General features: G+C 42.3%; 1 protein-coding gene across 2 annotated transcripts in view; it reads right to left on the reverse strand.

Annotated features, from left to right (window-relative positions):
* Positions 1-5,861: 5,861 nt before the first annotated feature.
* Positions 5,862-14,785, reverse strand: part of CTPS2 (CTP synthase 2) — an 84,615-nt gene continuing 75,691 nt past the window's right edge. For both annotated transcript variants that reach the window (XM_054189017.1, XM_054189018.1), the window contains exon 19: positions 5,862-14,364. The gene's annotated coding sequence lies outside the window, so the exon portion shown is untranslated. The remainder of the gene's footprint in view (positions 14,365-14,785) is intronic.

Consider the following 14,785-nt stretch of genomic DNA (forward strand, 5'->3'; position numbering starts at 1 on the left):
GGAGACAGCCCTGTGCACTTCATAGAACCATAGAATCATAGAACAGTTCGGGTTAGAAGGCACCTTAAAGATCATCTCGTTCCAACCCCCCTGCCATGGGCAGGGACACCTCCCACTAGACCAGGTTGCTCAAAGCCCCATCCAGCCTGGCCTGGAACACTTCCAGGGATGGGGCATCCACAACTTCCCTGGGCAACCTGTTCCAGTGCCTCACCACCCTCACAGGAAAGAATTTCTTCCTGATATCCAATCTAAATCTACCCTCTTTCAGTTTGAAACCATTACCCTTCATCTTACTGCTCCACTCCCTGATGAAAAGTCCCTCCCCATCCTTCCTGTAGGCCCCCTTTAGGTACTGGAAGGCTGCTATAAGATCTCCCTGGAGCCTTCTCTTCTCCAGGCTGAACAACCCCAACTCTCTCAGCCTGTCCTTATAGCAGAGGTGCTCCAGGGAAGCCACCACCCCTGGGAAGCCAGCAAACAAATCCAGTTATGAGTATCTGGATATTTAAGCAGCACGTGCTCTCTAACCCTGAACCCTGTGAATAATGAGGAGGTTTGAATGCCAAAGCTCCCATAGCCTCATACCTATGGCGTGATGAACTATTTCACTTTGTTAAGCCGTATTAGTGCGTCTGTGTCTCTCACAGCCAATGACAGCCTTGATCTAAAGACCCAGCAACTGTTTTGATGACACCCGTGCCCAGATTTTCACAGTGTGCTAAACTCTCTGAAATATCTGGTTCCATTTACATCAAAGAGGAGATCTGGCCTCTTAATGGGTGTATCACAGTGAGACTAGAGAAAGTCTAATGAAATCCATGCTGAGATATTTCATTATCTTGCAGGCAATAAAGCCATCAAAACAAAGCCATTCATTATCTTTCCTATTAGGGGAGAAAACAAGTGATCTATACCATTTAGATTACCTCATTGTCCTCCCCGGTCGAAAATGATAGTGGCATAACGAACACTAAAGAAAGCAATGTATATTATTTACTTGTTTGTTTCCACAGCAAGAAAGCAGTGCCTTAGAAGTAAAAATAAGCTTGAGGGCTCAGCAGCATAAAAATCATCTATTTTACAGCTCATTGCATTGTTAAGTAACATTACAGTGTAATTTGGGCGTTAGGATATAGTTTTACTTAGGATAAGCTAGCATTTGCAGATTTCTTTTAACGTCCCATTCCCCCAGATACGTTACACACAACCAAATTCAATATTTGCATTTTTAAATCTGCACTAAATGGAAATGACTATCAGCATACATGACAGCAGGCAGCTTCTGGACTCCAATTCTGAAAACATGATTGTTCCTAAAGTGATATATTAAACACTTCGGAATTGCTTGTCTCTGCTGACTATCTTGATAAAACAGATTATAAAGTCTTCATGGTAACAGCTCTGTCACATCAACATGCCAGAAGGCTGTGATCGTAACAAGAGATTTGGGATGTTAAAAAAATACAATGATAATAACAATTTTTGCCCTGTTTCATAAGAAAAAGAGACTTTTGTGACTGCATCATTTTTTCCCCATCATCTTCTTCAGTCTGTCAGTGAGCTTCTCATAACTTCGGGGAAATTTTCAATCACGCGCAACAAAGAAAGAGGGGTGTCAGAAATGTTAAGTTCCTCCAAACTTTGTGGAAACTGGCTAGGAAAAACTAGGTAAATGGCAGTTATTGCTGACAAAAAGCACCAGGGAGCTGGAGCAGTGCCTCTGCTAGGTGCAGGCTGGGCTGACCTGAACTGCAACCAAGGCAAGTGCTAGCAGGAGATCTTCTGATATGGAGTCACGAGCAACTGCTTGCTCTGGGGCTTACCCCCTCGTCTCTGATGGTAACGAGAATGCTCTCACATCGGCTCAAACAGGGCACACCTTGCTCCAAAATACACATCTTTCACAGCCGTCTAGAAGACTTGGGACAAAAAACCAAAGTATCTATCTATCTTAGCTGTTTCAATGTTTATTAATCATGTTTTTCTTAAGCAGCAGAAGAAAATATACCATGAAGTATTCTCCCAGCTTCTACCTTCCTGCTCCTCCTTTGCTTTCCCTGGTACTTCCTCCAAGAAAAATTATAGATATGCAACTTTTATTCTTTCTTTATTCTTCCATATGAATATCTGAGTAGATAACACTGCATTGTGCTAATAAGCCATACTAGCTTATAAGGACTTGTTTTTTCAGGTCATCCTCTAAAAAGGCCTCGCCATGTCCAAGGGAGTACCTGTAGCCAACCATCAGATCCTAACACGCGAAATATGCCCAGATAGCTCTCAGCTTTTAAAGCTGAAAATGGAGGCGACAGGGCGATCTTTACCACGGCAGAACCCTCTTTCATTGCATATGGAAGAAACTCAGTATAGACGCTGTATTTAATCATGATTACACCAGAAGTAGACCAAGGCAACTGTGGAGTAGGTTTATCCAGTATTTGGATTCAACAAGGCTAGGATTTTACACTTAGGAAATACCTTTTCACAGCTTCCGTGGCATTTTTAATTCAGTTAAGCCAAAATGAGAGTTTAGTCTCCCTGGCTGTGGAAGGTAATTTGAAGCCAAAATATATGGCTTAGAGGCAACGATTGAAATCAAAGGGAAATTCAGAAAAATGTGTCATTATGATATTCCCCATCTCTAGATGACTAAAGAAACAGCATCTAAAAGAGGAGCAGCATATATTTTATTTTCATACTGGAGCCTCCTACATATAAATGGCAAAGAAAAAACCACATTGATAGTAAAGACAGTCAGACTGCGTGAATGCAAGAATGTCCCGGGTTCCCCCTAATAAGGAATTTCCCTACAAATAATACGACTAGCACATACAGTTTTTAAAAAGCTCACTTGTAAGATTATTTTTTTATTTAGTAGAAGAAATTAAAAATAGGAAGAAAATAGTAAAATTTCAGTCCATGAGAGGAGGGGAAATTCTGGATTATGTTCTGGAATTGGATTCTTAATAAACAAACTTGTTATTGAATAGCTATTCATTCAGGCAACTAAAATGGTGATCCTGTGGTAGCGCTTCAGTTCTACATTATTAAATAGATGGAATAAATAGATAGAAGGTCATTCTCCAAAGTTGGGCTTTCATTTTCAGATTCACTCTAATGCACACATCTTTAATTGTAGGTCGGCAGTAGAAGATCCTTTGTGGTAATTTAGCTTTAAAGCAATTAAGATCTTAACGCCCATGTAACATAAATTTTCCCTACCGTTTTCAGCTTAGCTGAAAGGAGAGGGCCAAATGTTGCCTTTGGGCACATTAATGTAAGTTACACAAACAGGTGAATGAACTTCAGTTGGTATTTGAAGTTATAAATTCTCATTCAAATCCACAATAGCCATATCTGACTCTGAAGTTGTTACCTAAAATATATCACAATGTGTGAAAACATAATCCTTCTTAAATGAATTTTTCCTCTCACCAAATACTTGGATAGTACTTTTCATCCACAATGCTTTCCAAAGGACATCCGTCTGGCTAAACGGAAGCACGCACGAACAAACTCACTCATCTAAGGTCTCGCTGTGGGGAATAAAATTCCGTCTCTCAATCCTTACTTCTGGACTCTACCAAGAAGGCAGCTTCTCCAGATCCTAAACCAGATACGATCAGATACGATCACATATCTATCCTGCAAAGTACAATACAGGTCAGAGCTACTAAAGCTACCTTTAAAAAAGATATCTCAGAACATGCATAGTCTTGACAATAAGGAGCAGGACATCCTGGGATATTGGGAATGAATTACCAGTTTCACAGATACTGTGGCCAAAAAGGTATCATTTTCTTCACTGTAGGTTGCAGTTTTACAAAGTAATAAAACTAAGAAGAGATGGGGTCCGTCTGAGAAACATGGAACAAAACATACCAGGCATCCAGTTACTGAATCTTCAAAGAGGGCTTCAAACTCATTTTAGAGGGAATTACAGCTAAAAGCCCCTGGGCAAGAGAAATTAGGAACAACATCTAAATAAGTAAGCCCTCAGACTGAGCTGGTCAAAAATCTGCAATGAGGAGTACAGAAGGTATACGAGCTCTCCTTCAGATAACCCAAAAGCTTGTCAAAACTCTTCTAGATAAATCTTTTCATTTGATAAAGACCGTTACGTCTGCCTTCAAGTTTGTTTCTCCTCTCTGACTTCACAGTCAAAGCGTTAACTGATGCGTCAAAGAGGCAGCAAAGCCCAGGGTATTAGTTCAGACAGCGGTAGGAACCTGTTCTTTTACCAAGCTCATGCTGCTGAACACTGCAGTAAATATTAACAGATTTTTTTAAGTCTCTACAGTAGAAACAAAAATGAGATAAATTATCACCTTTGTAAATTAAGGCTCCTTACTGTCAAAGAACAAAGCCAGCAAACAAGTAGACTGGGTGACGGCTTTTGGCCCTTTCACACTCACGTGTTCCTCTGCCTCACACAATGAGATGACCAACAGATGTTGAAGGTATCACCTTAGAAAAAGCAGTTGCAGAGAACTGCCACTTACACATTTTATTGTGTACCTAGATTTTTACTTTACGCAGTCGTATTTTAAGCCACGTGCAAGCTCTTGGTTAAACTTTTACATTTGCATCACTGCAACATTAAATATAAAAGCACATAAATCAATCTTGTGATTACTCTAGCCTGCCCTAGGAAGCCCTTCTGTCAAAAGTCTCAACTAAAGCAATCCCAGGACGTCTTCTACACACTTCTCAATTTAACAAGCAAGCATGTCTTTGTTCCCCAGTGAACTCAGAGCTGCATTACCCTGAGCAAAAAGCAGACCATTACATGTGTAATGTCATCCCTAATTCACTTACTTTTGCAAGTAGCAAATCACCTAATACATGCCACTCAGGGGTGATTCTCTCCTGCTCACAATACTGTGCTGCTATCTAACTTCACGCAGCCAGGAGAACTTTGTATCTTCAATTATTGAAGAGAAATGTTCGTTGGTCAAAGCCTGTCTTTCTTAAAGCTTGTGTAAAACTGGAAAAAGATGCTCCCAAGAGTGGTATCCTTGTCAGTCTGTAGACTCAATTCTGTCTCTAATACTGATATTAGCAGTAAGACAGCATACACACAAATAAATCAAAATCGGGAGCCTACTTTATAGTCAACTCTAAACTAGCACTGACCAAACTTTGTAAAAGATGTCACATCATGCTAGCAAGACTAAACAGCCACAACATTACAACTACATTAGCCAGCCACAAGCCTTAGAAGTTAATGTTTTGATTGTTCGAAATTTTGGATGCCTATTCAATTTCTCAAACCTTGAGACTCAACCAAGGCATATTATTAGGCAGGTATGTTAACAGGAGTTCAAGCTCTTCCAGGTAGTGCTTGCATTGGAACTATGCTGAGAACAGTTTTCTTTTATGTTTACAAGCTTCCTTCTATACCTTTTGGAATAAACTAAATTAAAATCCTGGGTAGGACAGATGAATGAGCAGCACATCCAGCAGAGGAAAAAATAATAAGCATTCCTGAGCCTGAGGCTGGCACTAGCAGAAGCAGAAGCTGGCACAGGCTCCTATAAACCAGCAGGAATAATAACTAGATGGACAAAGCAGTGATGCAGCAAGTTCCAGCCATTACACTGAAAAGAGAGGCGCTCTCACTTCTTCCTGCTGAATCTGTGCCACCCCAGAGAATAGGGTTCAAGACTTATTTGGCCAAAAAGAGACAGCAAAAGGGGTTCTTTAACATATTTATTATAGCACTCGTTTAGCAAACAGGAGTCCTGTCCTCTGGCTCCTTTGCCAACAACTGTTTCTATCTTTTGTTCAATAACTTCTTAAAATACATACGCAGTCTAAAGACCTGGGGTCAGGTGCTCTCCCCCCCTCCCTCCCTTCCAAGGAACCTCCTGTTGCCTCACCTACAGAACCATATACTCGCCGTTTCTTTGACACAGGACCAGTAGGTGGTTTTATTTCAGATCGTCCTAACGTTGTTATGACAGCAATGAACAATGTCACTGAGAACTGATGTTTAACCTTGTTGAGTGGGCAGCCCCCAAAGGAGAGGGGGGTCTGGCTGCCTCTGAAACTCAGGAGGAAATTGGGCATGTCTCCTACATGCCAGGGGAGTGCTCTGGGAAAGGGATTTTTATTTGTCAAGGGAGGGAGGCACACTACATGGTAAAACATGATGGCAGATGCTGATGCTGCTTCTTGCATGGAGCTGGGCCCAGCAAGAGCATTCAGAGGCGGCTTACCTGAGCGCCCACACTGGGGAGACACCAGTACAGGGTCCTGGTGGGGCTTAGGCAAGAGAGAGTTGCTAAATTTGAGGCCTTGACTAACACAAAGATGGTTTGGGGCCCACGGGAAGGATGAATGTCGCACTCTGGGGAAGCGCAGGCTACCCAGGGGAGAGTGTGCCTACCTGAGCCCCCAAAAGAAAGGAGCCAGTTAAATCTAGCTGATTAGAAACAATGAGCAGTGACTAATCCCCACTTCAGCACCTACACACCAGGAACACGGTCATCTAACCAAACATAGATATCTGAGCCATTTGGGGGAGGTTCTTCTTTGAGCTCCATGACCAGAAAGAAGCGATACCCACGGTGATTCATCTGATCTGCTAAGGAGGACTGAAAAGCTCCTGCTTTTCTCTGCCGATTATAAAAGCAGCCTGTGGTGAGTAGCTCACAGACAGGCATCGACATTTAACTAAACTGATACTGTGCAGGTGCACAGATGAGCATGATTCACCTACTTTAAAACAAAGACTGTGGTCCTGCATTTTGCATAATGTCCCACCGCTCAAGTAGGACATTTACCAAGCTCAAAGAGGACCCAGATCAGGCCATCCAGTGTGACTCGAGCACTGCGCTGCCTGGTTTCTCCTCTCACCTGGGAATACAGCTCCAGCAACTCAGAGCAGGATGTCTGCGTAGAAGTTTGAGGAAGCTCTCTGCAAAAAAAAATGGCTGATAGGAAGGTGGACACAACACCCATATAGCACAGGAACCATTTTTGGGTGTCACAGGAATGGTCTGAACACCTTCTATTGGCACACGCTCATTAAACACACGTTGGAGGCCCCCACGGCAGAGTGCTTCCCCGAGTGGGTTCAGAACTGAATCACACCAGCATTTGGAATGGATCTTCGGCTTTTTGTTTCCTCCAAAAGGAACTGCGGTCTGCTGCACAGCACAACAACTGCTGCGAGAAACCAAGCACATGCTGCAAATGGAGAGGATTTGCTTCAAAAGTGCACCATTTCTCCAAATTGCTAATTTAGACTTGGACAAGAAAGAGTACATTGCAAAGGTAGAAAAAGTGATATTCAAGCTAAAAGATACATGAGATCATATTTTTATTTCTCAGTTTGACTCTGTGAAATCAGGAGTTTATTGAAGCTGTTGTTGGGTGAGGTTACGTTATGCAGAAGCTCTCAGAGCAGACTATCCTAACCATTCCCTTAAATATATGGAGATTTGTATTATGCTTTAATCCAAGACTTGAGTCAGTTCTTAGGTTATGCAAACTATATTACTGTTAGCTTCAATAGCAGCTTCCAACTGTTAAGTTTCTTAAACTATGAACCATACAGCCTACAGAGGTAGGAAAGATAGACTTATCTTTCCAGTAGCCCTCCTAAAATGCAGAATGTTTCTACATTTCAGGCAAAGCTGGATTTGTAGGCTCTGATCCAAAACTGTGAGAGCACGTCACGAAAAAGGCATGAGTCCAATAAGGCAACCAATTTCCTCAACTGAACTAGGATGTTACAAGCGGAGAAAATATTTCACATACAAACAAACCATCAAAGGGTAAAGATTAAAGTACACACTTTTTAGAAGATGAAAGACAGTTTAACAGGCATTATTGCAGCAGCAGGTCAGCTAGGTCAGACCAGGATGTTAGATCCTGCAATCCATGAAGAATTTTAAGGAGCAAGGAACCAGACAGTACTGAGGATGACTCACTTGGATGCGAATAAAGAACAATAGAACTGGTCCACCTCTGTGCTTCAGGAAACGTTAATTCTCATTAAAAAAAATACATAGTTTTTTTTAAAAAAAAAGCTTACAGATAAAAGCAAGAGAATCAACCAGCAATTCTGAATCATTTTAGCAGAATTACACAAATATGAAGTTCCTACATAATAGAAAATATGTAGCTTCTTTTCATATCCTTATTTTAGGGGAGTCCTTAATGCATTTCACCCTGTCAGCACACAGTGGTTAACAATTCAGATACAGTTGAATACCTGAAAAATCGAGACAGTACTGAGAACCTGATACAGGGAGGAATAAAATTCATTGCCATCAAAAATAGAAAGGCTGCTAACTGGGAAGATGAGCGAAATCCTTGAAAAAAGCACTGACCATGTCAACAGCGGGGCCAGGGTGAACTGGTAAGAGGAAGAGTTTGTCTGAAAGTTATCACAGATCTAACAGCTACCAACCACTATGTTAGCAGGGAAAAACTAAGCACTACGTGGGACAAAATGCTGAGGCACAGACATGTATCACGACTCCCATGAAGATGCCCAAGTGAAGGAGCCTCCTCCTGCTGCTGTGCAAGGATGAGGTGTTATTCAATCCTAGGTACAGAAAGGATTGTATTGTTTGTTTGCTTCCCTGTCATATTGCAGTGGGTGAATTTCCCCAGGATGCTGGAGAAGGCCATGCGCTCTCCTAAAGGCAATGTTACTCTGATTCCCTCCTTGATCCACCTTACTCCCTTTCTCAGCAAATTTTAGTCACCGCACATATGCAAACAGTGAAGTTGGGGGAAATGAGCTTCAGACAGTCCCACATAGGTCTTCACAGCCCCTGTTCATAGAAACAGAGAGTCGTTTTGGTTGGAAGGGACCTTTAAGATTATCAAGTCCAACTGTTAACCTAACACTGCCAAGTTACCACTAAACCATGTCCCTAAGCGCTGCATCTACACATCTTTTAAACACCTCCAGGGATGGCGATTCCACCGCTTCCCTGGGCAGCCTATTCCAATGCTTGACAAGCCTTTCAGTTAAGAAATTTTTCCTAATATCCAGTCTAAACCTCCCCTGCCGCAACTTGAGGCTGCTCCCTCTTGTCCTATCGCCTGTTACTTGGGAGAACAGACTGACGCCCACCTCGCTACAGCCTTCTGTCAGGTAGTTGTAGAGAGCGATAAGGTCAAAACCTCCAGTGTCTTCCCGGCAAGCTGGGGCTTCGATGCCTGCAGAGGAATTTAGGAGGATCATGCCTGAGTGCCATGAATGACAGATGACAGTAAGCCCTCTTTGGTACCACCCTGTAATCAACAAAAAGTCACGCTTCCTGTGCTATGAATATGGCACCACTTCAGTGGCTTCAGAAAAACAGCAAGCTAGTGCAGGATCCGGCCCACCCTGCCACAAGTACTCCCTAATGAGGAATAGGCTGGTCGGCCAAGCAAATCCTCCTCAGTGACTCAGGAAAACGTAGCAAAATGCCTCTCCATTCGATTCAACCTCTGCAGGCATTACATTAGCACATGAAGGTTATCTCTCCAAGCTGCTAAATAAACTAGGAAAGAAACCTCAACTTCAAGGTAATACAAGCTAAAATATGTCGAGCAGATGCTAAAGGACTTCACATGTAAAGATCACAGTGAAACAGGAATCTATGCTGTCGAGATGAAATTCTTGACTAGAATAGATATTCAGTAAGACACAGTATCGGTTAAGTGCAATACCTACCCTGCAGTCCCATCCAAACCTGGATGCTGCTCCCCTTGTTTGCAGACAAGCACGGCCTCTGCTCCAACTCAACCAAGCTACCAAACTTTCTGTGAAGGAAAACTTGAGGGTAGCTGGCGTATCAGCACAGGACCGCTTTCTGGATGAGGTAGGCACAGATTTTAAGTGTCATCCTGTAACATACCAAATACATCTTCCTGGCACCCAACTGATCTTCAGCCCCCAACAACCACACCCGACGGATCTTTGCGTCAGGTTTTCCCAGACAACACAGCTTAGCTATCTCTAGGCTAGTAAAATACACAGGCTCACAGAACATGCCCAGAAACAGGTACATGACCATCCACTCTGGCAAAATATAGCACAGCTTTCTCCCAGGGTATCTAGCACTCTCCCTTAGGCACCTTTCTGAGAGTTAGCATGCACTAAGGACCTTTCCCAGCAGTCAGCCTGAATGCGGCCCCCTTAGGAGGTGAGTTTCATAGAATCACTGAATAGTTGAGGCTGGCAGGGACCTCGAGATTGTCCAGTCCAACCCCTGGCTCACAGCGGGGTCAGCTACAGCAAGTTGTTAAGTGCTGTGTCCCGTTGGGTTTTGAGCATCTGCAATGATGGAGATCTCCATCACCTCCCTGGGCAATCTGTTCCAGTGTTCAACCATCTGCAGCATAAAAAAGTTCTCTCTTTAAGTAGAATTTCCTGTGCTTCAGTTCCTGGCCATTGTCTTTTCTTCTGTCACTGGGCACCACTGAGAAGTGTCTGGCTCTGTCTTCTTTATTCCCCTTGCATCAGGTATTTATAAACATCGATAAGATCCCCCTTGAGCCACCTCTTATTCAGACTAAGCAACACCAACTCTCTCAGCCTATCATATAATGGATGCTCCATCCCTACAGTCCTTCACTGGTCTCACTCCAGTATATCCATGAAAGTTTAGCTGTAGAGAAGCAATCTCAGCCACTGCAGCTGGGCTCAAAAGACACTAACGTCCCTGCCCTAATTTACTATTACAAATACAGCCCTTGAACCTAAGCAACAGACACAACATAGGATGGAAAACACGGATTTCAGACCTTGCTGTGCTCCAAGTATATGCTAAAGAGTTTTAACCAGTGGTACTGACCTAGACAGTTCAGTATATTAAGCTACCGGCTCAACAGTTCATGCTTCCCAAGGAGAAAGAATAGATCCAAGTCTATCAAGACACGATCACAAAAATCACAGGTGCAGATCAATGGTCTCAGAGTAACTGTATCTTTCTTTCTACATTGCTTTCATTACATGCCCAATTTTGGAATGAAAACACAAAAGCAAACTGCTTTATTTCATTGTTATCCCTTACAAGAATCCAAATGCCACTATTCACATGCAAATGAAAAACATATACGCGATCTCGCTTTGTTAAGATGTGGTGTGTACTTCTGCATTAGCAGGCTGTCTTTTTTTGTCCTGCCACAGCACTAACAAAATACTGCTCTCTGCGTGAATGCAGCATTAGGTGTAAATATAAAAATGGAAATGAATACATTTCCACTGAAGGCCTTACTCGAACAGGATGAGAGGTCTGAAATAATGCAAAAAGCACGCTTCACAAACATTTTGATTCAGAAGGATAACTTCAAGCTTTACCCTTCATCCGTTCTTAGGAATTATTTCTTCAGACTTTGGATTGGGTATGTAAGGTTTGGCTTTTTCACATCCTCCTCTCTCTTTAGTGAGAGAAGCCTAACTATAGGTTGCCTGTGACAATCATGCCTCATTTCACAAAATGTTTGAGGTTGGAGGGGACCTCTGTAGGTCATGCGGTCGAACCCCCCTGCTCAAGCAGGGCCACTAGAGCCAGTTGCCCAGGACCATCACCCAGGCAGCTTTTGAGTATCTCCAAGGATGGAGACTCCACAACTTCCTTGGGCAACCTGTGCTAGTGCAGTCACCCTCACAGTGGGAAAGGTGTTTCCTGATGTTCAGATGGAGCCTCCTGTTTCAGTTTGTGCCCATTGCCTCTGGTCCTGCCACGGGGCACATCTGAGAAGAGCCTGGCTCTGTTCTCTTTGCACCCTCCCTCCAGGCATTTATATGCATAGGTGAGATTTCCCCTCTCCCCCCTTGAGATTTCTCTTCTCTAGGCTGAACAGTCCCAGCTCTGGCAGGCAGGTGTTCAGCCATCCCCAGGAGAGCAGGGGTCCCTCACGTGTAACAGTAGCTTGGGAAGACAAATGCCATAACTCAGAGCGTCTGTCCACCCGTCCTCCTCCTTTCCCCAACTTTTGTTGCTGAGCACAATGTCATATGGTACAGGATATTGCGTTGGCAGGTTGGGGTCAGCTGTCCCAGCTGGGTCCCCTCCCAACTTCTTGTGGGCCCCCAGCCTCCTCACTGGTGGGGTGGGGTGAGAAGCAGAAAAGGCTTTGAGGCTGTGTAAGCACTGCTCAGCCATAGCTGAAACATCTCTGTATTATCAACGCTCCTTTCAGCACAAATCCAAAACATAGCCCCATACTAGCTACTATGAAGAAAATTAACTCTATCCCAGACAAAACCAGTACACTCTCAGCCTTTCCTTGCAGTAGGGATGCTCTAGTCCTTTAATCACCGTAGCGCCCTTTGCTGGACTCCCTCCAGTATGCCCATGTCTCTCTTGTACTGGGCAGTCCAGAACTGAACACAGCATTCCAGGTGCGGCCTCACTAGGACTGAATAGGGGGGAGGGATCACCTCCCTTGTCCTGCTGGCAATACTCCTAATGCAGACCAGGACTTGGCTGGAAAAGGCTCATTTGCCTTCTTCCATTTTGGAAATGGCCTGCTGCTGCTTCTGTCAGTCCAAGTGGGAGACGGATCCCTTGTGACAGTGATGTGTTTATCTCCAGGATACTGCTTTGTATAGGACTGTTAGAAGGAAGAGGACTGACAAAGGCGCCGGGAGACTAAGGTGCTGTTTCCAGCTTCACTCCAGGTTGTACGTCTTTTTGTCCCCTCCTTTTTTTGGATAAATCACAGCTTCTCACAGACAATGCAACTCAGACACGACTCAATGAAAAATTCTGTCCATGACACCACAGTTCACAACTGGCACTATGATTCTTTAACACAGTATCTAAAGACTTCTGAGTAACACAATTTAATATATTTGAAAAATCATTTGCACATTACAGACAATCTTAGGAAATGCTTCACCTTTCACGAACCAGTTGGCAGTGTCTCTCATTGGGGAAGACATACAGTGACATCAATTCTGTCAATACCTGCTACTTCTAAGGCACACATTTTCAGATCACTTTTGAAAAACACTGCCATAATAATATATTTTATATTGCATTAGCATTAAAGCTTTTTTTAGTGAAGAGATAAATTGTCTGTGTGACCCGAGATTTTCTAAAGCAATGCAAAGCTCTCAAATGTACTGTTTTACAAAGCTGTAATAAGGGACGTGGTGCTTTTAATTTTTATACAAATATTTACCTTTTGATGAATTAAAAATGTCACTTTGCCCAAAACTAAAATGAAACACAAAGCTCAAAATTCAGGAGTTTTCTTTATAGGAGAGGGTGCCCCAGGCATTTGGAGACCGTTGGTTACATAGCTCAGGTCCAGCTTCTGCGACAGGTCTGATGATGCCACATTGCTAAGGGGATCCAGCCTTAAACACGGTACAGCACCTCTCACCTTCCCTTTCTCTCTCAGCAATTCAGGCTGCAGTCCTGGCTTTGCAGGGCTGCCTGCAATCGCCATGCAGTAGAATAACTTTTGTGATTTCTAAATTAAAATATATTGTTCTATTCTACTGGGGAATGAGTGCCACGACCACGAAGTGGTCACTGGATGAGGGAAAACAAGGGTGAACCTTAATTCACCTTTACATTAATTTATTGACATTAACTGAGTGTTGCATGGATGGTGCCCAGATAATGCTCCAGATTAATCACTGGTTCCTCTACAACTTTCATACAAGTGTTCAAATTACATTTTAACATATGAGTGTATTTACTTTCTCTCTTACAAAATACAAATACAAAACCACCTTCTAATATCACTTCTGTAATTTTGTAGGTCAGAATTACGTTCCGTATTATCAGACTTTCAGGACAAATAGAGCAAATGGACTTGAGCTTTTGTAAAGTGAAATCACTTATAAAAGCAAAGTGAAAAGACGTGTATCCAACATCAATTATTATAATCACAAAGAGCTGAAATACAGCAACAATTTCTCATTTGTACATATTGAACAGCAAAAAAGTAAAAAAATATATATATACAACAAGCTTAATAGGGAAACAAACCTGAAACAGTTTTCTTCTGCTCATGGATAAGACAACTTTCCCTTACTTTTTTTAGTGCATTCCCTCTCATTCACAAGAACTAATGCATTTTGTCTTCCTGTTCTAAAGCGAACTGAAAACAATCAAATCTTCCTTCAAATCAAGAACAGTTGTGAAGTAGTGAATTAATACATATTCACCTGAGATCATTCTGAAATATAGGACAAGATCAATAGTGATTAACAGCTAAGGTGCACAACCATTTTGTAATTTTTAAAGAGAAACCGCATTTATACGGAACAGTAAAACTGTCATCTGTAAAGAGAATTATTGAGAACCGTATAGGAGGAGACACTATGAAGACTATAAGCAGCTTCTTCAACTTTCTTCTATTCAATATTGTCCTGTTCCCAACTTTCTGTAACAAAAACAGGGAGGGGAAGGAAGAATAAATGGAAAAAAATTAATGATTAAAAATATTTCTTCTGTAACTCCGTTTATTTCATGCTTATGTAACTTTCTCTCAAATCCGTTGAGTGACTTCAAAGTAGTCCTATGGTAAATACTACAAGTAGGTGCATTTCATCTAGGTCAAACAGCATAAAGCAAAACCACAAAGCTATATATAGTCTATATGTGTATCCAGCTCTGATTAATGGGTAGAATTAACCCTGAGATAAAAATAAATGTGCCAATGCTTCTATCCTTCTTTTATATATGGAATTAGTTACTTAATCGTTTCTAGAGTAATTCTGTTGAATACATTTGGTATCCACTAGTGACATGTTCAAACAAAATCAGACTACTGATAACTACTTAAAAGCATCACAAAAGTACAT

The sequence above is a fragment of the Rissa tridactyla genome, chromosome 1 (assembly GCF_028500815.1).
Source record: "Rissa tridactyla isolate bRisTri1 chromosome 1, bRisTri1.patW.cur.20221130, whole genome shotgun sequence".
Classification (NCBI taxonomy): domain Eukaryota; kingdom Metazoa; phylum Chordata; class Aves; order Charadriiformes; family Laridae; genus Rissa; species Rissa tridactyla.